The sequence below is a fragment of the Mobula birostris genome, chromosome 32 (genome assembly GCF_030028105.1).
Source record: "Mobula birostris isolate sMobBir1 chromosome 32, sMobBir1.hap1, whole genome shotgun sequence".
Taxonomy (NCBI): domain Eukaryota; kingdom Metazoa; phylum Chordata; class Chondrichthyes; order Myliobatiformes; family Myliobatidae; genus Mobula; species Mobula birostris.
Window position 1 is genome coordinate 18,966,385 of NC_092401.1, and position 23,518 is coordinate 18,989,902.

At 43.7% G+C, this 23,518-nt stretch overlaps 1 long non-coding RNA gene across 2 annotated transcripts in view; it reads right to left on the reverse strand.

Moving 5' to 3' along the window:
• The window catches only part of LOC140191017 (uncharacterized), a 65,256-nt gene extending 42,665 nt beyond the window's left edge, over positions 1 to 22,591 (reverse strand). For both annotated transcript variants that reach the window (XR_011883745.1, XR_011883744.1), the window contains exons 1-2: positions 22,116 to 22,591; positions 12,322 to 12,595 (exon numbers count right to left, since the gene is read on the reverse strand). This is a non-coding gene — a long non-coding RNA (uncharacterized lncRNA). The remainder of the gene's footprint in view (positions 1 to 12,321; positions 12,596 to 22,115) is intronic.
• Between the last annotated feature and the right edge of the window lie 927 nt (positions 22,592 to 23,518).

Sequence of the window (23,518 nt, forward strand, 5' to 3'; positions counted from 1 at the left end):
AGTGGTAGGCAATTGGGTGCCGATAGTCCGCTGGACAGTTTTCACCACAGGCTGGAGTGCTTTGTGGTCCGATATGGGACAATTGCCATGCCACACTGAGATGCAGTTGGTGAGTATGCTGTCAATGGTACAGCGGTAAAAGTCCATCAATATCCTGGGACAGAGGTGAGCTTTCTTGATGCTCCGCAGGAAACAAAGGCTCTGTTGTGCCTTTTTGATCAGAATGGAGGAATTCAGGGACCAGGTGAGATCCTCGGAAATATGGACACCAAGGAATTTGAAGCTTGATACACGCTCCACTACAGCTTCGTTGATGTAGATGGGGATGTGAGTGTGGCTCCTAGCATGCCTGAAGTTCAAAATGGTATCCTTGGTCTTCTGGGTGTTACGGGCCAGGTTGTTGTCGGCACACCACGTGGCCAGGTGCTGGACCTCGTCCCTGTAGGCCGTCTCATCATTCCCTCTGATCAGACCAACCACCATGATGTTGTCTGCAAATCTGATTATGGAGTTAGAACCATGTACAGGAACTCAGTCATAGGTGAAAAGGGAGTACAGAAGAGGGCTCAGCACACAGCCTTGAGGCACGCTGGTGTTCAGGGTGAGAGTGGAGGAGGAGAGGTTGTCTAACTTAACTGATTGGGACATGGCACTGGAGTTGACCTTAGCCTCACAGTAATAAGTATAAAGTGAGTAGAGCAGGGGCCTAAGCACACAGCCTTGTGGTACAGCTCTGCCATTGGAGTTTGTGGAGGAGGTGTTGTTGCCTATCTGAACTGTCTGTTGTCTGCAAGTAAGGAATTCGAGGATCCAGTCAACAAGGAGTTATTGAGGTCTCCGGCCTGAAGCTTATTCAAAGGTTCAAAGATTCATTTATTATCAAAGTATACAACTCTGAAATTTTTCTCTAGATGGCCATGAAATTAAAAAAAAAGCAAATGCAGAACAATCATCAACTGGAAAACCCTTCCTCCTTCCCACAAAAAATGAACAAAAATGGAACAGGCACATTAACCACCAAATCCCCCTCCTGCACACACAAAAAAAAGGAGAAAGGTTGGGCAAAAAACACAGAACACAAAAACACATACGACTGAAAAAAAATCCACAGTCCAAGTCCGCAACCAAAATGCGGAAAACCTGGGTAATATTCTCCCTCTCCATAGCAGAGCAATCTCACCAGCAATAAAAAGGCAGTCTCCCCTCTCTGACAGCAGAGTGATCTCACCAGTGATAGAAAGGCAGTCTCCTCTCTCCACAGCAGGGTGATCTCACCACCGATAAAAAGCCAGGCAGCTGGCATTTCAATCTCCCTCATCGCTCCAATCAGCGAACAATGGAAGCTTTAGTCAGCGAAATGGAGTCGAATATCAGCTTGCAGCCTCCTCACCACGAGGTCCCCGCACCTTGCCTCTGCCTCCCAGAGTCTTCTCGGAGATGCCAGAGCGCTGAAACATCCAAACAATCTCTGAACTGCAAATCGCAGGCTCTGACGGTTCCGGAATCACATTCAAGATGAACAACAAACGTAAAAGGCATATATATTTTCATGATCTATCCAGAAGGTGTCGACTGAAGGAGCTTTGTATGCAGGCACTATCTTGACCGGAGGTCCTAGTGAATAGTACAGTGCAATACATTAAAAATTACTGTAGGTTACAATAAGAAATATGAAAATAAATGAACGAATATTGTAAAAAGAGACCAAAACAGCAAGGTAGTATTCACGCAACACACATTAGTGCCAAATTAGAGTGGTTAGGTTACCTCCCACCAACCTGCACAATTTTCTCCGAGGTAGCTCCAATGTATAAACCATTAAATACTTAATGGGCATGTGGCCAAGTGGTTAAGGCATTGGACTAGTGACCTGAAGGTCGTGAGCTTGAGCCCCAGCCCAGGGAACGTGTTGTGTCCTTGAGCAAGGCACTTAATCACACAGTGCTCTGCGACGACACTGGTGCCAAGCTGCATGGGTCCCGATGTCCTTCCCTTGGACAACACTGGTGTCGTGGAGAGGGAGACTTGCAGCATGGGTGACTGCCGGTCTTCCATACAACCTGCCCAGGCCTGCGCCCTGGAGAGTGAAGACTTTCCAGGCGCAGATCCATGGTCTCACAAGACTAACAGATGCCTTCTTCTTACTTAAATCCACAGGACAGCAGCGGCTAACACAGCGCTTTACAAGGTCGGAGTTCAATTCCTGCCACCGTCTGTCAGGAATCTGCACGTTCCCCATGAAGCCCATGGGCTTCCTCTAGGTACTCCAGTTTTCTCCCACACTCTAAAGGTGTACAGTTATGGTTAGTGAGCTGTAGGCATGTTATGTCAGCTGTGAAAGCGTGGCAACACTCGTGGGCTGCCCAGCACAATCCTCCCTCATTTGGTTTAATGCAAACTATACACTTCCGAAGGTTTTCATGCACATGTGACAAATAAAGCTAATCTTTAATCTTTGAGAAGAGTAAAACAGCCGAATGTCCTTCCTTGTTTTCAATAAGAAAACACTAATTTAAATGCCTCTCCAGTGGCTCTAAATCTCTGGTCTTCATTCAATATCACCCTGTTCTGTACAAATAGAAACAGGAAATGAATAAGGATGTTTTCTCCTTGACATGACAGGGAGCATTTGAAGGGTTTAGCAATTAATAAGTGGCATAAGGTGCAGGGGAAGATCAGAGCAGTGCAAATAATGGGATTTTTAATTATGTGAAAATAATAGCTAAAGGTCTTTAGACAGAGAAAATAAAGGAATTGTTTCCAATGGTAGAAACGTTGATAACAGTGGACAGAAAAGTCTGAGCAGCAAAAGAAACAGAAGGGAGATACCACAGCTAAGGCCAGAACTGCAGTGCTACATCTCACTCTGCCCATCACATCTTAGGAAGGACATAAAGAGGGTGCAGGTGAAGATCACAGATAAAGCTGCAGGGCTAAGTCACTTCATTTGCTAGGTTGGAATGGAGAAGCTGGCATATCTCTCTCCCAAGCAGAAATAAGCTCTGGTTAAGGTATACAAGATCATGGTCGTTTTATAAAGGATAAATTGGGAGAAGTTAGGTAACAGGACTATGACTGGAGGGGGTGGTTAAATGTGAGGAAAACCACTGGGTAGAACGTAGTTTGTGATTTGAAACTGCCCGCTGAAGGGAGGCAGAAGTAGAATCACAGGGAATTGAAAAAAGTACAACTCACATGAATTTGAGGAAACTGTATTTCCAGAACAGAGAATCATAGAAACATAGAAACATAGAAAATAGGTGCAGGAGTAGGCCATTCAGCCCTTTGAGCCTGCACCGCCATTCAGTATGATCATGGCTGATCATCCAACTCAGAACCCTGACCAGCCTTCCCTCCATACCCGCTGATCCCTTTAGCCACAAGGGCCATATCTAACTCCCTCTTAAATATAGCCAATAAACTGGCCTCAACTGTTTCCTGTGGCAGAGAATTCCACAGATTCACCACTCTCTGTGTGAAGAAGTTTTTCCTAATCTCGGTCCTAAAAGGTTTCCCCTTTATCCTCAAACTGTGACCCCTCGTTCTGGACTTCCCCAACATCGGGAACAATCTTCCTGCATCTAGCCTGTCCAATCCCTTTAGGATTTTATACGTTTCTATCAGATCCCCCCTCAATCTTCTAAATTCCAACGAGTATAAGCCTAGTTCATCCAGTCTTTCATCATATGAAAGTCCTGCCATCCCAGGAATCAATCTGGTGGACCTTCTTTGTACTCCCTCTATGGCAAGGATGTCTTTCCTCAGATTAGGGGACCAAAACTGCACACAATACTCCAGGTATGGTCTCACCAAGGCCTTGTACAACTGCAGTAGTACCTCCCTGCTCCTGTACTCAAATCTTCTTGCTATGAATGCCAGCATACCATTCGCCTTTTTCACCGCCTGCTGTACCTGCATGCCCACTTTCAATGACTGGTGTATAATGACAACCAGGTCTCGTTGCACCTCCCCTTTTCCTAATCGGCCACCATTCAGATAATAATCTGTTTTCCTGTTTTTGCCACCAAAGTGGATAACTTCACATTTATCCACATTAAATTGCATCTGCCATGAATTTGCCCGCTCACCTAACCTATCCAAGTCACCCTGCATCCTCTTAGCATCCTTCTCACAGCTAACACTGCCGCCCAGCTTCGTGTCATCCGCAAACTTGGAGATGCTGCATTTAATTCCCTCATCCAAGTCATTAATATATATTGTAAACAACTGGGGTCCCAGCACTGAGCCTTGCAGTACCCCACTAGTCACTGCCTGCCATTCTGAAAAGGTCCCGTTTATTCCCACTCTTTGCTTCCTGTCTGCCAACCAATTCTCTATCCACATCAATACCTTACCCCCAATACCGGGTGCTTTAAGTTTGCACACTAATCTCCTGTGTGGGACCTTGTCAAAAGCCTTTTGAAAATCCAAATATACCACATCCACTGGTTCTCCCCTATCCACTCTACTAGCTACATCCTCAAAAAATTCTATGAGATTTGCCAGACATGATTTTCCTTTCACAAATCCATGCTGACTTTGTCCGATGATTTCACCGCTTTCCAAATGTGCTTTTATCACATCTTTGATAACTGACTCTAGCAGTTTACCCACCACCGATGTTAGGCTAACTGGTCTATAATTCCCTGGTTTCTCTCTCCCTCCTTTTTTAAAAAGTGGGGTTATGTTAGCCACCCTCCAATCCTCAGGAACTAGTCCAGAATCTAAAGAGTTTTGAAAAATTATCACTAATGCATCCACTATTTCTCGGGCTATTCCTTAAGCACTCTGGGATGCAGACCATCTGGCCCTGGGGATTTATCCGCCTTTAATCCCTTCAATTTACCTAACACCACTTCCCTACTAACATGTATTTCGCTCAGTTCCTCCATCTCACTGGACCCTCTGTCCCCTACTATTTCTGGAAGATTATTTATGTCCTCCTTAGTGAAGACAGAACCAAAGTAATTATTCAATTGGCCTGCCATGTCCTTGCTCCCCATAATCAATTCACCTGTTTCTGTCTGTAGGGGACCTACATTTGTCTTAAATGAATGAGAAATGTGACAACAGTGAGCTAGCATGGACTTGATGAGCTGCATAAGCTCCTTATGTATCATTACAGTCCTAATTTATTCTTTAAGAAAAAATAATGATCACATAGTGTCCCTGGGTAATGAAAGTTCAACATGCAGACAGTCCTACATATTAACAGACTTCTATTATAGTATTATATTGAAATGTCCAACATACGTTCATTCCTACAAACAGCAGGAGTAGTTCCCTCTCCCCCCTCCCCCACCACTTTCAGTAATTATTCATTATTGTGCTTTTGGTGCCTTTCATTACAATATTGTGGAGGTGTAGTTACCAGACAAGTGATTTTTGTGTATTTTCCAACTTAAAGTAAAAAATTGACAGGTGAACATCTGTGAAGCCAGAATGCATTCAATTATCCTGGGACAACCTGTAATCTGCACTTCTTAGAATGAGCAAAAACACATTGTCTTAGAATAAGCTTTTGGATCTTTAGGCATGAAGTTAGGGAGTTTATCCATTCAGCTGGTATGAATTATTGATGACATAAACTGGTTAATTTCTTTTTAATATGGCTATGATTTATATATCCTGGAATATACTGGAAGGCTACAATGGACAGATTTCTCACTTCCTGGTTGATCCTGAGATATGGGGATCAGAAAGGAAAGTAGAAGTTGAGTGGAGTATCAGCCATGGTCTTCTTTGAACATGGAAAGGGTTGAGGAACTGTAGGGCTCCCTCTGCCTTATTCCATTTGGCAAACAATGTGTGATAAAGCTGTGAAAGGAAACATGTCCAAAAGGGATTTGGGTAAGTCCTTAACAGACAGAAACACAATCAAGGATATGGCAGGAAACGAACAGCTCTTTGACAGAGCCCATGCACTCTCTCCTCTGTGCTGTTCTTTTCTGAGATTCGATGCTTAGGCTATTGAAATATTTGTTCAGCAAGTTCAAAGGCAAAAATGTTCCTGGGCATGCCCCTCACAGTCCCATGTAAACTATGTGGACTAATGCCTATCCAAACAAGTCCACATCGGCTAGCCTGGCTTCCTCTTCACGTTTGTATTCATGTGCAGCATTGCTAAACAATCTAGGGGTTTTCTCAGAGTTTCTTGGAAATGAAAATTAAAATCCTGATCAATCGTTCTTTAACCTTTAGAGAAAATTCAAAGCCATTTTAAAAAGATTTATTGTACTTTCTTTCAATTAGTTATAACAATATTATGCAGAACTACATGGATCGTAACACCAGCATGTTTTTATATGTCACTGAATCATACAGCAGAGAGGAAGACCCACATGACCTGTGTTGGCTCACACCACAGTTCTCCTCCACAGTAATTGTCTCTGTAACCCATTCTCCCCGCCTTCTGAGCAACCCCGGCAAAGGGGCAATTTACAAACTCCACGGAATTTGAGAAGAAACTAGAGAACCCAGAGGAAGCTCACTGGGTTCACACAATCTCCACACAGATATTAGACCGTAAGACACAGGAGCAGAATTAGGCCATTCAGCCCATTGTCTGCTGTACTATTCAATCTTGGCTGATTTATTATCCTTCTCAATATCAAGCCTCTGCCTTCTTCCTGTAACCTTTGACGCCCTTACAAATCAAGAACCTACCAACCTTTGCTTTAAGCATATGAACTGTCTTGTCCTCCACATACTTACTACCCTCTAGCTAAAGAAAACACTCGTCATCTCTGTCTTAAAAAGATGGCCTTCAATTCCAAGGCTGTGCCCTGTAGTTCTTGTTACAGACCCCGTAACTGGGTTGCCAAACCAGCAGAAATGGAACGCTCGTTGGAGTCTGTGATTACTAGGAACTAATAAAGTTTTATTAAAGGAATAAGTAATACAGTACACTAATCGCAAGGATATAAATGTAACAAGTTAGCAATGATTATACACACATATACACAGAAATAGGGTAATAGGAATCAACCAAGCTCTATCGCAGTCTAGGAGTAAAATGATCAGTCTTAAGTGAAGCAGAGTTCAGTTCAGTTTAGTGCAGTTCAAAGTAATCGCTGTTGTTGTACCGTTGGAGAGAGAGAGAGAGAGAGAGAGAGAGAGAGAGTGAGAGATGCAGTTGGTTTCGGGCAGACCTTTAGATGTCTTCTGATCCCGCTGTGGTCACCGACTGTGACCCCTCCGTTCCAGATATGATCATTCTTCCACGGTGAACCTGGCACCCAGGCAAGGGCAGACACACACCCCAGATTCCCACCGATCGTACCTTTACACCCTGTGAGCCTCTGACCAATTCTCGTGAACCAGTCCTCCAAACTGTCACCAACTTGTGGGGGCACGCTGCTCTTTCCAGGGTCTCGTGGTGTGTGTCGTGCCTTAGCAAACCTGCTCTTTTTATCCCCCTGCTGGGGTATCACCTGTCCGTCAAACTTCAAACAGTTCAGGTTCAAAGCAAACGGTCTGTCAATATCTGAATTGTGTTTCTTTCTCATTAATCTCTCTCTTCTCTCATTAGCATTTTGAATGTTTCTCCATTGTCTTCCGTTATCTCTCTCATTAGCATCATCCATCCGGTAGCTCTGCTTGGCGTCACACATGACATTCTACACTCTCCCCCACCCACAGCAAGAAACATCCACTCCATGTCTACTCTATCTAGGCCTTTCGATATTCAACAAGTTTCATTGCGATTCCGCTCACTCTCCTAAATTCCTGTGAAGAAAAGCCCAGAGCCATCAGATGCTCCTCATACATTAACCCTTTTATTCCTGGGATCATTTTTGTGAAACGCGGCTGGACCCCGTCAAATGCCAGCACATTTGTTCCACAGAGATCTGTTCTGGGACCCCTCCTTTTTGTGATTTTTATAAGTGACCTGGATGAAGAAGTAGAAGGGTGGGTTAATAAGTTTTCTGATGACACAAAAGTTGGGGGTGTTGTGGATAGTCTGGAGGATTGTCAGAGGTTACAGCGGGACATCGATAAAATGCAGAACTGAGCTGAGAAGTGGCAGATGGATTTGAAACCAGATAAGTGTGAAGTGGTTCATTTTGGTAGGTCCAATTTGAAAACAGAATAAATGGTAAGACTCTAGGCAGTGTGCAAGATCTGAGAGATCTTGGGGTTCATGTCGACAGGACAGTGCTGTTAAGAAGGCATATGGTGTGCTGGCATTCATCAACCATAAGATTGAGTTTAAGAGCCATGAGGTAATGTTACAGCTATATAAGATCTTAGTCAGACCCCACTTGGAGTACTGTGTTCAGTTCTGGTCACCTCACTACAGGAAGGATGTGGAGACTATAGAGAGAGTGCAGAGGAGATTTACAAGGATGTTGTCTGGATTGGAGGGCGTACCTTATGAGAATAGGTTGAGTGTACTTGGCCTTTTCTCCTGGGAGCGACGGAGGATGAGAAGTGACCTGACAGAGGTGTATAAGATGATGAGGGGCATTGATCACGTAGATAGTCAGAGGCTTTTTCCCAGGGCTGAAATGGCTAACACGAGGGGGCATAGTTTTAAGGTGCTTGGAAATAGGTACCGAGGGGATGTCAGGAGTAAGTTTTTCACACAGATAGTGGTGGGTGCATAGAATACACGCCGGCAACAGTGGTGGAAGTGGATCCAATAGGGTCTTTTAAGAGTCTCTTAGATAAGTACGTGGAGCTTAGAAAAATAGAAGGCTATGTGCTAGGGAAATTCTAGGCAGTCTCTAGAGTAAGTTACATGGTTGGCACAACACTGTGGGCCGAAGGGCCTGTAATATGCTGTAAATTTCTATGTTCTATGTTCATTCTTTCTTAGATGAGGGGGCTAGAACTGCTCACAATACTCCATATATGGCCTCATAAAGCCTCAGCATTACACCCTTGCTTTTCTACTCTGGTCCTCTTGAAATGAATGCTAAAGTGACATTTGCCTACCTTATGAATGACTCAATCTGCAAGTTAACCTTCAGGGAATTCTGTACTAGGACATTCAAGTCCCTTTGCACTTCCAGCTTTTGAATTCCCTTCCTGTTCAGAAAATAATCTATGCCTTTATTCCTTCAACTGAAGTGCATTACCATACATGTCCCTACGCTACATTCCATGTGCCACATCTTCACCCATTCTCCTAATCTCTCTGTCTTTTCTTCAGACTCCCTGCTTCCTTAACACCACCTGACTCTCCACCTATCTTCGTATCGTTCGCAAATTTGGCTACTAAGCCACCAATTCTGCCAGCCAGATCATTAACATGTAACGTGAAAAGTAGCAACCCTTGCGGAACCTGACTCGTCACTTTATTTCCACACCTTGCCTTGAGTATTTGAGGTCAGTACCTGAGGTTGTCACTTGAGGTGAGATTTGAATACGGGTTGCTAGGTCTGTGAGACAGCTCTCCTACTAGCAACACCTTTGGAAACAAAATCAACAGGAGTCACACAGAAGGATAACTCAGTGAAAGTGATCGTCTTCAAAGGGCAAGGGATAGAATCTGGGAAAGTTCCAAGGATTCTTGGCAACTGAAACCATGGCCAACAATTGTGGGGAATTCTGAATCCTAGAAACTCAGATACATTAGATGTTTGCATGATGTTATTAGCAACAGAGAGGAACAAGGCTATAGGTAAATGTAAAGAATATTGGAATCAAAACGGATTAAGAACACAAGCCAGAGAGTGGTAGCTGTGTGGAACGAGCTTCCAGCAGAAGTGGTTGAGGCAGGTTCGATGTTGTCATTTAAAGTTAAATTGGATAGCTATATGGACAGGAAAGGAATGGAGGGTTATGGGCTGAGTGCAGGTCAGTGGGACTAGGTGAGAGTAAGTGTTCGGCACGGACTACAAGGGCCAAGATGGCCTGTTTCTGCGCTGTAATTGTTATATGGTTATATGGTTATATGGATCAGCAGACACAGTTCTACAATACAAACCAGGAGGCAAGGAAACAGTGCTTTGCACTGAGCTGTAGGGTGTTGAGTCCTGTAGTTAAGTACATGCAGTTTGGCACGTTTGAGAGTAAGTATCACTTTCCACTGATCTAAAGTGGGATCACTCCCTCTTCCCACACACATATATTAGCATTAATCCAGTAGGTCATAAAGATTCTCTGATTGCCTGGTACTTTCTGAACACTTCATCTGCACTGTCAAACCCCAGCTTCTTATCACTAACACCTCAAAGTTCAAAGTAAATTTATTATCAAAGTACATATATGTCACCACGTAATACCCTGAGATTCATTTTCTTGTAGGTATTCACAGTAGATACAAGGAAACACAATCAAATTAATGAAAAACTACCCACAAAAATGGAAAACATCCAATGTGCAAAAGAGAAGAACTGTGCAAGAACAATAAATAAATAATATTGAGAAGTTGAGTAGTATTGTGGAGTCAGTTCTGTGTTGAGGTAAGTGAAGTTATTCACCCTGGTTCTCTTATTGCCTGGTACTTTCTGAGCACGTAAATAGTTCATTCACACTGTCAGTTCCAGCTTCTTATCACTAACACCTGCCAACCAGACCTTCCAACCAGGGTTCAGGATTAATATCAGACTTCCTGTTGTTTGCAGAATCATAACATCATTGTCGTGCTCAGTGCTCTGGCCTTCCCCTGACTTCCTTCAGTCTCCACCAAGAGTATCCAGTTCCACCAACTACTCACAGTCACCAAAGGACCAGAAAGACTTTATTTTCTTTTGCAGCAACAAATGGTGCAACCCTTCATGGGGGTACTCATTCACTCTGACAGTGGTTGGCAAAATAATCAGTAAGCTTGCAGATGGCACTGAAATAGGTGGTGACATGGGCAGTGAGAAGGAGTACCGGGAATGACGGCGGGATCTTGATCAGCTGGGTAGGTGGACTGAGCAATAGATTCCCAAAATCCAGGACATGCCCTCCTCTCATTACTACCATCAGGGAAGAGTTACTGGAGCCAGAAGACGTACACTCAACATTTTAGGAACAGCTCCTTCCCCATCAGAACTCTGAACGGTGCACGTACACGACCTAGCCATATTTCTTTGTCACTTTTTGTTTATTTATATTTTTATTGTAACATAATATTTTTTATATCTTGCACTTGAGGGCTGCCGCAGAACGCTAAGCTTCGCGACATAACGCATACGAGATGCTGGAGGAACTCGGCGGGTCAGTAGCATCTGTGGAAAGGACTGGAAAGGAAGCCAGGTTAAGAAGGTGAGGGAAGGGAGGAGTACAAGCTGGAAATTGATAGGTGAGGCAAGGTGAGGGGGAAGGCAGGTGGGTGGAGGAGGGATGGATGCAGTGAGAAGCTGGGAGATGAAGGGTGGAAAGGATAAAGGGTGAAGAAGAAAGATCTGATAGGAGGGTTAAGTTTAGGAGAAAGGGAAGGAGGAGAGGCACAGGAAAGAGGTGATAGGCAGGTGAAGAGAAATTTTATGACATATGACATTGATAATAAACCTAATTCTGATTCAGACAGCAGCTCCTCCAGCTGTGACACTATGCCATCCATGAGTAATCTCTGCTTTCCACTTAAGTAGGTCTAGATCAGACCACTCCTTATAGTAGCAAGCAAGCTCCGCATGTTCTCCTCATACTGTTTAATTCAGGCACGACCGTCAGCTTGCCTATTTTAGTAATTAGTGGCTTTCTCATATTTACAGTCTACTGTTTTGGTTTCCTTTGCAAGGGAAAATGTCTTTGATGACTGGATCAAATTCCTTTCTGTTAAGTTAACAGGCTGAATTAGACTGTTTATCTCTTCGTATGAGCAATTATTTAAGTAACTGAGAATGAATCTAAACATTAAGTTGCCAAGAGTTTTTTCTCTCAGCCCATCAGTCTACAGAAAATTACTTTATAAAAATCATCTTCCTCTGGATAATTATGTGGCAATGTATAATTAAGCAGGGAACATACTAAATACAATATGCAAGGTAGCACAGTGGTTAGCACAACGCTTTACGGTACCAGCGACCCGAGTTCAATTCCTGCCACTACCTGTAAGGAGTTTGTATGTTCTTTCTGTGACTGTGTGGGTTTCCTCCGGGTGCTCCCACAGTCCAAAGACGTACCAGTTGGTGGGTTAATTGGTCATTGTAAGTTGTCCCGTGATTAGGCTTGGATTAAATTGGCGGGCTGCTGGGTGGTGCGGCACGCAGGGCCGGAAGGGCCTATTCTGCGCTGTATGTCAATAAATAAATAAATATGCATTTCAAAATAGTTAACATATAAGATAATAACATTATTTCATATATATCACTATGGTGGTAAAATCAGGGTGTAAAAAGATATCATCAGGTACTGGATATGTTAAATAAAGGAATATGTTACCTGTGTATTTCAAATTTGGAGCACAGTAGGCCACTCAGCCCTTCTACTCCTGTTCTGCCATTCAATAAGACCATGGCGGATTCATTCTCTGCATTCCTGCTGACTTGAGGTTATGCTTCACGCTGTTGCTTATCAAGAATCTATCTTCCGCTCTCTTTAGTAATATTCAAAGGCTCTGCTTCCACCAGACTTTTTTCATAGGCTCAGGTCCTCTGAGAGGAAATACTTTTCCATGTTACTTTTGTTGGATGTAGTAGGATGTGTCAGCGGCCCTCTGGGAGGAAATGAAAATCCCTAGTTTGCAAGGTCTGTCATAGTCACAGAGGACTACAACACAGAAACAGGTCCTTTGACACATCTCATCCATACCTAGACCAATTGACCCACATCTGAACCATAGCCCTCCATAAAGCTCCCATCCACGTACTTATCCAAATTTCTCTTAAATGTTGAAATCAACCCTTCATCCACCACTTCTTCTGGTAGCTCGTTCCACAGTCTCACCACCCTTCTGGGTGAAGAAGCCCCCCCCTCATGTTCCCCTTATTTCACCTTTCACTCTTAACCTATGACCTTTAGTTCTAGTTTCACCCAACCTCAGTAGAAAAAGCCTTGCTTGCATTAACCCTATCTACACCCCTCATAATTTGTCAAACAATATAATATAAATATCATATACAATGTTTTCACTAGGATATACAAAAGTAAATATCACACACACATTTTTCCTCAATTCTGCTCTAAAGGGTCTGTCCTTGTATTCTGAACCTGTTTCCTCTGGGATAGGTAACATAATGGAATGAGGTTGCATTCTGATTTGTTAAATGTTCAAAACTGAGATGAGAATTTTGTTATTATTGCTCACCCCGATTGCCAGCAGATCTCAGGAGATAATTAAGGATTAACCCAGAGCTGCTGAGTTATGAGTCACATGCAGTCCAGACCAGGTAAGAATGGCAGACGGAGTTAGTGAATTAGAGCGTCTTTAAACAACCTGATACTTTCAGAGTCACTTTTACAGATGCTTAGCTCTATCATTCCAGATTAATTTAAGTTCCTCAGTTGCTATGGTGAGATGTGGGCTTCTGCCTTCTAATCAATGACCAAGGCCTCTGGATGGTATTTTAATATTTTACGGCATATATGTAAATGTATGTCACATATATTGAATATTCTGAATTTACATCTAAAGAACTGGGCTCATGAGAGAGTTTATATATATATATATAAAGACATCAGGTGTAAAAAGGGATTCGTGTTGTATAGACATCATTAGTAATCCAAGACAAACAGCTTTGCTAATCAGAGTTGGTCTTGGTGCTGGGAAGGCTGCCAATACTTTCCCAGAAATGCTCTGGGCATGTTGCCATGACCTCACCCACTCTTACATTCTCTTTACTGTCTTCAAGTGTATTGGCAGTACGGGTCGTGGACAGGACCTCCTACTTCCTCTGTGTGTTCACCAGACTAGTGTAACTGAGAAGCTCTCATATTCTTAGAGGAAATCAGCCCATTCGCCACCTCCTCCCACTCACCCACGCAACACCTCCTCTTAACCCACCTCACATTCCAGCAGTGAGACAGGAGGCCCTATCTACTGTTCAAAGTTAATTTTTTATTATTTGTTCAAAGTTAAGTGTATTAGCAAAGTATGTCTCTGTCTCCAAATATTACCCTGAGATTTCTTTTCTAACAGGCATCCGCAGTGGAACAAAGAAGCAAAATTGGATCAATGAAAAACTACACACAAAAAAGACTGACAGATGGTGCAAATATAAAGGGAATAAGTATTATAAATAATAATAAATAACAGGTAAGTCAATAAATAAATACAATCAAGAACATGAGTTGTAGAATCATTGAAAGTGAGTTGAAAGGTTGTGTTCAATGGTCAGTTCAGAGTTGAGGTGAGTAAAGTTATCCACATTAGTTCAGGAGCCTGATTGTTGTAGGGTAATAACTATTCTTCAGCCTAGTGGTCTGGGACATACTGCTCCTGTACCTCCTTCCTGATGGTAGCAGCGAGAAGAGAGCATGGCCTGGACGATGGGTCCTTGATGATCAGACCTATTGCTGGCAAAAGGCCATTCGCTATTGGAACCTTTATGGTGAATTTCAACCAATGACAGCCCAGTAGACAAGGTTCATGCCTTAAGGTAAATGGATACTCATAACTTAACCTTCCATGCCAAGACCTGAGCACAAGACCTAGCTTAAAGAGTATTTTTATTGTTGAGACGAAATCTCATACCAATATCCACTCTACTTTCTCAGTTCGATACAAATGCTCCTATTCTCATATCCCATCAGGGTAGCATCCAACCTGACAGCATGAACATCAGTTTCTCCAGCTTCAGGTCATTCCTCCTCTCTCTACCTTCTCTCCCTTTCCGGTCTCCATTCTTGCTCTACTCTTACCCATCCTCTTATCAATGCCTCCCTCTGGTTTTCCTCCTCTTTCCTCCATCGTTCACTCTCCTCTCCTACCAGCCTCCTTCTTCTTCAACCCTTCACCGCTTTCATCTATCACCTCCCAGCTTCCCACTTCAACCATCCCCCCGCTCCCCCTCACCTGGTCTCACCTATCACCTGCCAACTTGCACCCTTCCCCTCCTTCCCCTCCTTTCCCTCCTTCCCCTCCTTTCCTCCTTCCTTTCCAATCTTGAAGAAGGGTTTCAGCCCGGAACATCGACTTTTTATTTCTCTCCATAGATGCTGCCTGACCTGCTGAGTTCCCTTAGCATTTTATGCATGTTGTTTTTGATTTCCAGCATCTGCAGAAACTCTTGCAATATGGGTGTTTCCTGCGAATAAACTGGTTGTTGGATTTCCTGCATTGCAACAAAATGCAGATGTTCCTTTAGTCCCCTTGGGTCAATAAGGGATGGGCAAAAAGTGCTGTGTTGGTAAGGTGACTGACTTTCCAAGAACAAAAACATCAGTAAATTATCTGATCTTGCATCAACATCTTTGGCTAAGGAGTGGCTACGATCTGAGAGAAAGCATAGAGGATGGAAAACAAATGAGGAATAGATTGCATAGATACTAAATTGTAGTTTACAGTCAAATATCCCACTGGCATTCACACAATACTGGCCCATAGACAACCTTGTACTGGTGAACATCAATAAGTGCATGCCTGAGATCATCAACTCAGTGAATAACCCTCTTTGGTCTGTCTGAAAGTTACTGGTTTTCTAGCACAGTGAGATGTCCATGTGGGAAAGCCTCAGACAGGCCTCATCCAAGCTGCAAGAGTACGTGTTAAGGAGTACGGCTGCAGGTGGACTTGGTGCCTCCAGGATGGCATGATGTCAATGAGATTCCCTCCCATTCTTCTAAATTCCAGCAAGTACCGACCCAGACACCCCATATGATAACCCTTTAATTCCTGGAATCATTATCATGAATCTCCTCCAAACCCTTTTCAATGTCAGCACACCTGAAAAGGAGTGCAAAAATTCTCAAAATACTCCAACTGAGGACTCATCAATGCTTATAAAGCCTCAGCATTACATCCTTGCTTTTATATTTTTAGTCCTCTTCAAATGAATGCTAACATGGTATTCATCTTCCTCACCACTGACTCAACCTGCAAGTTAACCTTTAGGGAATCCTGCACAAGGACTCCCAAGTCCCTTTTGCACCTAAAATTTTTAAATTTTCTGCCCTTTTAGAAAATAGTCTGATCTTTTTTCCTACCAAAGTGCCTGACCATACACTTTCTAACACTGTATTCCATCTGCCACTTGTTTGCCCATTCTCCTAATCTGTCTAAGTCCTTCTGCAGCCTCCCTGCTTCCTCAACACTACCTGTCCCTCCACCTATCTTTGTAACATCTGCAAACTTGGCCACAAATCCATCAATTCTTGGAAGATCATTACCAATGCCTCCACAATCTTCCCAATCACCTGTTTCACAACCCTAGGGTGTAGTCCATCTGGTCCTGGTCACGTCAGACTTCTCAGCTTCCCAAGCACCCTCTCTCAAGAAATAGTATCATTGCACACACTTCTGCCACCTGACACACTTGAACTTCTGGCATACTGCTAGTGTCTTCCACACCAAAGACAGATGCAAAATACTTATTTAATTTGTCTGCCATTTCCTTCTTCACCCATTACTACCTCTCCATCATCATTTTCCAGTGGTCTGATATCTATTCTCATTTCTCATTTACTCTTTATATATCCAAAAAAAACTTCTGGTATCCTCTTTGATATTATTAGCAAGCTTATCTTCATATTTAATCTTTTCCCTCCTTATTTTTTTTATGCCTTGTGGTTTTTAAAGCTTCCCAATCCTCTAACTTCCCAATATTTTTGCTCTATTATATGCCCTCTCTTTTGCTTGTAGTCATAGTCATACTTTATTGATCCCGGGGGAAATTGGTTTTCGTTACAGTTGCATCATAAATAATTAAATAGTAATAAAACGATAAATAATTAAATAGTAATATGTAAATTATGCCAGAAAATAAGTCCAGGACCAGCCTATTGGCTCAGGGTGTCTGACCCTCCAAGGGAGGAGTTGTAAAGTTTGATGGCCACAGGCAGGAATGACTTCCTATGACGTTCTGTGTTGCATCTCGGTGGAATGAGTCTCGGGCTGAATGTACTCCTGTGCCCACCCAGTACATTATGTAGTGGATGGGAGACATTGTCCAAGGTGGCATGCAACTTGGACAGCGTCCTCTTTTCAGACACCATCATCAGAGAGTCCAGTTCCATCCCCACAACATCACTGGCCTTATGAATGAGTTTGTTGATTCTGTTGGTATCTGCTACCCTGTTTTACATTGTTTTTGACTTCCTTGTCAGCCACATTTACGTCATCCTGCCTTAAGAATACTTCTTCTTTGGGATGTATCCATCATGCACCTTCTGAGCTTCTCCTAGAAACTACACTCTTTGCTGTTGTGTCATCATCACATAGTTTACTCTTCCAATCAACTTTGGCTTGCTCTTCTCTCATGCCTCTATAATTCCCTTGTAGTACTGATACATCTGATTTTGGCTTGCCCTGCTCAAATTGCAAGGTGACTTCTGTCATATTATGATCACTGGCTCCTAAGGTTTCCTTTAGTTTAAGCTCCCTAATCCAATCCAGTTCATTACACAACACCTAATCCAGAATAGCCTTTCCTCTAGTGGGCTCAACCACAAGGTGCTCTAAAAAGCCATCTCTTAGGCTTTCTAAACATTCCCTCTCTTTGGATCCAGCACCAACCTGATTTTCTCAATCTACCTGCATATTGAAATCCCTCATGACTATCGTAACATTTCCCTTTTATGGCATTCCTTGAACTATATCCCCAGGTAATCAAGATCTTGCTGTATCTTAGATACCTTCTTCACTGTCCCTGACACCACTAATTTTACTGAAGAGTTCAGTAGGGTAGGAACAAGCAGGAAACAATTGGTCTACCTGGACACGCAGGTTTGTGGATCTTATAAAGGTACAGATTTGAGTCCTGCTGAAGGGCCTTGGCCAGCAACATCAACTGTACTCTTTTCCATAGATGCTGAGTTCCTCCGTCCTTTTGTGTGGGTTCCTTGGATTTACAGCGTCTGCAGATTATCTCTTCTTTGTAATTTTATTAAAAATATCCTAACTCCATTCCAAGAAACTGTTCAATTAGCAAACCAGGTTGCCAAATGAGTTCCACCCTTAAGAAATTGTAAATTAACAGTGAACCGGAATTCTGATAAAGCAGTGGCTCTGGACTTTGATGGTAACGCAAGAATTTCTTTTTTGTTCAGTGGAGGTGGAGAGGGATGAGGAATTGACAATCCTTCACATCCACGCACCTTCACAAAGCTCTTTCTGGACAGCTTACTCTTGAAGTACAGGACGCTTGCTTTACATGCAGATACAGCAGCTAATTTGCATACAGTAAATCACGCACACAGCAATGAGCTGCTAATCTTTCAGATGGTGTTCACTGTGACATAGATAGAGACTAAACAACCTCTCCTTTGAATATTGTCATTCACATCTTCATACATTCAGCAGCAGTACTTTCATTTTAGAATGCTGACTCAAATGCACTGTTTCAGACAATGCAACCCTCTATTAACTCCTCATAGTGACACTTTGAAAGGACTGCATCGACTATAAAGTGTTTTGTCGACAGCGTCACCATTTTCTACTCTGGTCCACAGTCAGTCTGCAAATTGGTCAGCCAGTATGAGTTTGCACCAGGAGACCGAGCCAATCACAGGAAGAGTGAGGCCATTCTCTTCCTGAACTGCCTGCCATCCCCATTCGCCTTCCGTTCCGACTACCTGAAGTTGCTGGGGATCTGATTCAGAGGGAGCGGGTCGTGTGACAAGAACTGGCTGGAGCGGACAGGCAAGGTGAGGCAAAATTTGTAGGAGAGATGCTGGGAAGGGCCTGGTCATCAGGTGTAGGGCTGCTGCATTGGTGCACATGTAGCCCGTCCCCCCAGCTCCTCCAACTGGGAAATTATCCTGCCTGTCTTCCAGTTCACCTGGAGATACAAGATGGGACGAGTCTGACGGTATGCAATGTACAAGTCTGTGGACAGCATGGGCGAAAACGTACCCAGCGATGCAGGTTGATTGTTTAGTTGGGCCTTTGATTACTAATTTAATTAGTTCCAACAAAGTGAGTCAGAGGGCCTGTTCTATGAGGGGTGATTGATAAGTTCATAGCCTAGAGTAGAAGGAGTCAATTTTAGAAAACCTAGCACACTTATTTTTCAACATAGTCCCCTCCTACATGTACACACTTAGTCCAGTGGTCGTGGAGCATATGAATCCCTTCTTTGTAGAAGTGGTCCAGAGTAGGGGTGATTGATAAGTTCGTGGCCTAAGGTAGAAGACAATAAGTTATACAGTTCTCATTACATGCACATGCAGTTCAACTCTGAGTGAAAATGCAGGAAGCTTGAAGTTAATGACTCACCTCCATCTACTGTAGGCCACAAATTTATCAATCACCCCTGCTTGTGGACCACTTCTATAAAGAAGGGATCCGTATGCTCCACGACCGCTGGACTAAGCGTGTAAATGTAGGAAAAATAAATGTGCTAGGCTTTCAAAAATTGACTCCTTCTATCTTAGGCCACAAACTTATCAATCACCCCTCGTATGTTTTACAAACTGCTTTTTGTATTCTGGGTGTATATTTTTCATGAATAAGGTTTATTTTTGAAATAAATATAATAAAGAGGTTTTGTACACCCAAAAATAGTGGCAGACACTATGAAATTTTACTCCTTCCGATCAGCCGTGCTCACTGTTGCCTTGTGAAGCTGTGCTAACAATGCGACATATATACAAGACTTTATTGCTTCAGGGGCTCCTCACTGCACCTCAAACTCTTTTCAGGGCAGGTTCCTGCATGAACCATCAGAGGAACAGAGAGAGCTCCAGGCAGATGCTCGAACCGGAAATTAAAATCAATTAACCATGGATGCCGGAAATCCTTGAAAAATTGCAACTTCCTCACTGACTCCTGAGAATGCCTGGCCCCTGACTGCTCAGATTGGAGAAGAATTCAGGGTTAGACTGAGAATGTTGAATCCGCGGATCAAAAGTGTGGTGCATGCAACTGACATATTGCATCATCCCACAAGCTATCCACCCTTTGTCCCATGCCCCATCTGTAAAAGACCCTGCAGCTCTCACAGAGGCAGGGCGGACACAACAGGATGTTCTAGAGGCTTTTAGACAGACCATAAGAACATAAGACCATAAGATTTAGGAGCATAAGTAAGCCATTTGCCCATCGAGTCTGCTCCACCATTCAATCATGGGCTGATCCACTTCATCCAGTCATCCCCACTCCTCTGCTTTCTCCCTATACTCTTTGATGTCCTGGCTAATCAAGAACCTATCTCTCTCTGCCTTAAATACACCCAATGACGTGGCCTCCACAGCCACTTGTGGCAACAAATTCCACAATTTTACCACCCTCTGACTAAAGTAATTTCTCCGCATCTCAGTTCTAAAAGGACGTCCTTCAATCCTGAAGTCTTGCCCTCTTGTCCTAGAATACCCTACCATGGGAAATAACTTTGCCATATCTAATCTGTCAGGCCTTTTAACATTTAAAATGTTTCTATGAGATCCCCCCTCATTCTCCTCAACTCCAGGGAATACAATCAAAGAGTTGCCGGATGTTCCTCATACGGTAACCCTCTCATTCCTGGAATCATTCTCGTGAATCTTTTCTGAACACTGCAATCTCTGCATTTTGAATACACTGGAGGATTTAGCCTTGAGGTGAGAGGCAGAAGGTTTAAAGGAGATTTAGCAGCAAAGTTTTTTTTCACACAAAGAGTGATAGGTACTCTTGGATTGAATTGGATTGACATGGTTTGAAAATTGGCTGGCTGACAGAAAACAAAGAGCAGCGAGTAATGGGTCCCTTTCGGAATGGCAGGCAGTGACCAGTGGGGTACCGCAGGGTTCAGTGCTGGGACTGCAGCTGTTTACAATATATATTAATGATTTAGATGAGGGAATTAAAAGTAACATTAGCAAATTTGCCAATGACACAAAGCTGGGTGGCAGTGTGAAATGTGAGGAGGATGTTATGAGAATGCAGGGTGACTTGAACAGGTTGGGTGAGTGGGCAGATGCATGGCAGATGCAGTTTAATGTGGATAAATGTGAAGTTATCCACTTTGGTGGTAAGAACGGGAAGGCAGATTATTATCTAAATGGAGTCAAGTTAGGAAAAGGGGAAGCACAACAAGATCTAGCTGTTCTTGTACATCAGTCACGGAAAGCAAGCATGCAAGTACAGCAGGCTGTGAAGAAAGCTAATGGCATGCTGGCCTTCATAACAAGGGGAATCGAGTATAAGAGCAAAGAGGTCCTTCTGCAGCTGTACAGGGCCCTGGTGAAACCACACCTGGAGTACTGTGTGCAGTTTTGGCCTCCAAATTTGAGGAAGGACATTCTTGCTATTGAGGGAGTGCAGCGCAGGTTCACAAGGTTAATTCCCGGGATGGCGGGACTGTCATATGTCGAAAGATTGGAGTGACTGGTCTTGTTTACTCTGGAATTTAGCAGGCTGAGAGGGGATCTTATTGAAATATATAAGATTATTAAGGGATTGGACACGCTGGAGGCAGGAAGCATGTTCCCGCTGATGGGTGAGTCTCAGAACCAGAGGCCACAGTTTAACAATAAGGGGTAGGCCATTTAGAATGGAGTTGAGGAAAAACCTTTTCACCCAGAGAGTGGTGGATATATGGAATGCTCTGCCCCAGAAGGCTGTGGAGGCCAAGTCTCTGGATGCTTTCAAGAAAGAGATGGATAGAGCTCTTAAAGATAGCGGAATCAAAGGTTATGGGGATAAGGCAGGAACTGGATACTGATTGTGGATGATTAGCCATGATCACAGTGAATGGCGGTGCTGGCTCGAAGGGCCAAATGGCCTACTCCTGCACCTATTGTCTATTGTACCTGGAAAGCGAGGCCCAGGGGAAGAGGTGAAGACAAATACGACTGGGTTACTTCAGACACAAGGGATTCTACAGATACTGGAACAACACACACAAAATGCTGGAGGCTGGTTGTAGAGGCAGATATATTTGGAACATTTAAGAGGCTAGGCACATGGATGATAGAAAAATGGAGAGTTATGTGGGAGGGAAGAGCTAGATAAGGTAAAGTGCCAGCACAACATTGCAGGCTGAACAGCCTGTGGTGTGGGCTTATTTATTTATTTAGAAATACAGCACAGTCACAGGCACTTTCGCCTCAATGAGCCCGTGCGGTCCAATCACACCCATATGACCAATTAACCTACTCACCTTAACACCCGTGGACAGTGGAGGGAACCAGAGCACCCGGAGGAAACCCACACGGTCACGGACAGGACGTACAAACTCCTTACAGGCAGGGGTGGGATTTGAACCTGAGCCACTGGTGCCGCAAGGTGACGCACTAGCCACTACGCTACAGCGATGTAGTGTTTCACGCTCTGTGTGCACGGAGTTAAAGGCCTACGTGAAGGCTTTCAGCTCGAGAGGCCGAACGAACAGCCTATGAACTCTGCGAAGGGTTAAAGAGGAAAAGAAAACTGAGCACAGCAAAGTTATTGCAACATTGAAAAGCCACGTACGTACAAGCAGGAACAAGCCTGGGAGGCTGTGCGGGGGAAGGGAGCAATGGTTTAGAGGGAAGCATGCCGTTGAAATTAAGGTGTGGAGCTCCACTCCCTGCCTGTCAGCGAGAGATAAGCCAAGGCAAGAACGAAGGAAACTCGCCCTTCAGCACTGCAGCTCCGGCCTCTCCTTTTATGGCTTTGTTTCCTGCTCGGCTTTGGCACCTTTCCATTCGCAGAAACATGCTGAATCTACCACAAGATCTGCCAGTTGGAGCTACAAAACTGAAGAGGGATTGAAAGGGCGGCTCGTCCAGTCAGAGCCACAGAAGGTATTTCTGGAATCTGAAAAGTCCCGGAATATTTTTACGCAGCTTTGTGGCTACGTTACCCCTGAATTCAGATCGCAAAGAGGATCTGCCGCCGAGCCAGTACTTAGTGGGACTCAGCAACACACAAGTTCAAATTAAAGGGAGCATGAATTTAATTTCATAGCTCACCCTGAAACCCGGTGACATTTGTTAACCCAGGCCACTAAACCTTGGCTTTAAGATGATAAGAGCATAACACATAGGAGCAGAATTTGGCCATTTGGCCCATCGAGTCTACTCTGCCAGTCCATCATGGCTGATTTATTATTCCTCTCAACTCCATTCTCCTGCCTTTTCCCTGTAACCTTTGACACTGACTAAACAGGAAGCTAACAACCTCCACTTTAAATATACCTAAAGACTTGGCCTCCACAGCCATCTGTGCAATGAATTCCACCAAATCACCACCCTCCGGCTAAAGAAATCCCTCCTCATGTCTGTTCTGAAGGGATGTCCTTGTATTCTGAGGCTGTGCCCTCTGGTCTCCTCCTATAGGAAACATTCTCTTCATATCCACTCTATCTAGGCCTATCACCATTCAATAAGCTTCACTGAGACCCCCTTCATTCCTCTAAAGTCCAGCAAGTGCAGACTCAGAGCCATCAAATATTCACGTTAACCCTTTCATTCCTGGGATCATTCCCGTGAACCTCCTCTGAACCCTCTCCAATGGCAGCACGTCCTTTCTTCAGTAAGGGCTACAAAACTGCTCCCAATGCTCCAAGCGCAGTCGGGCCAG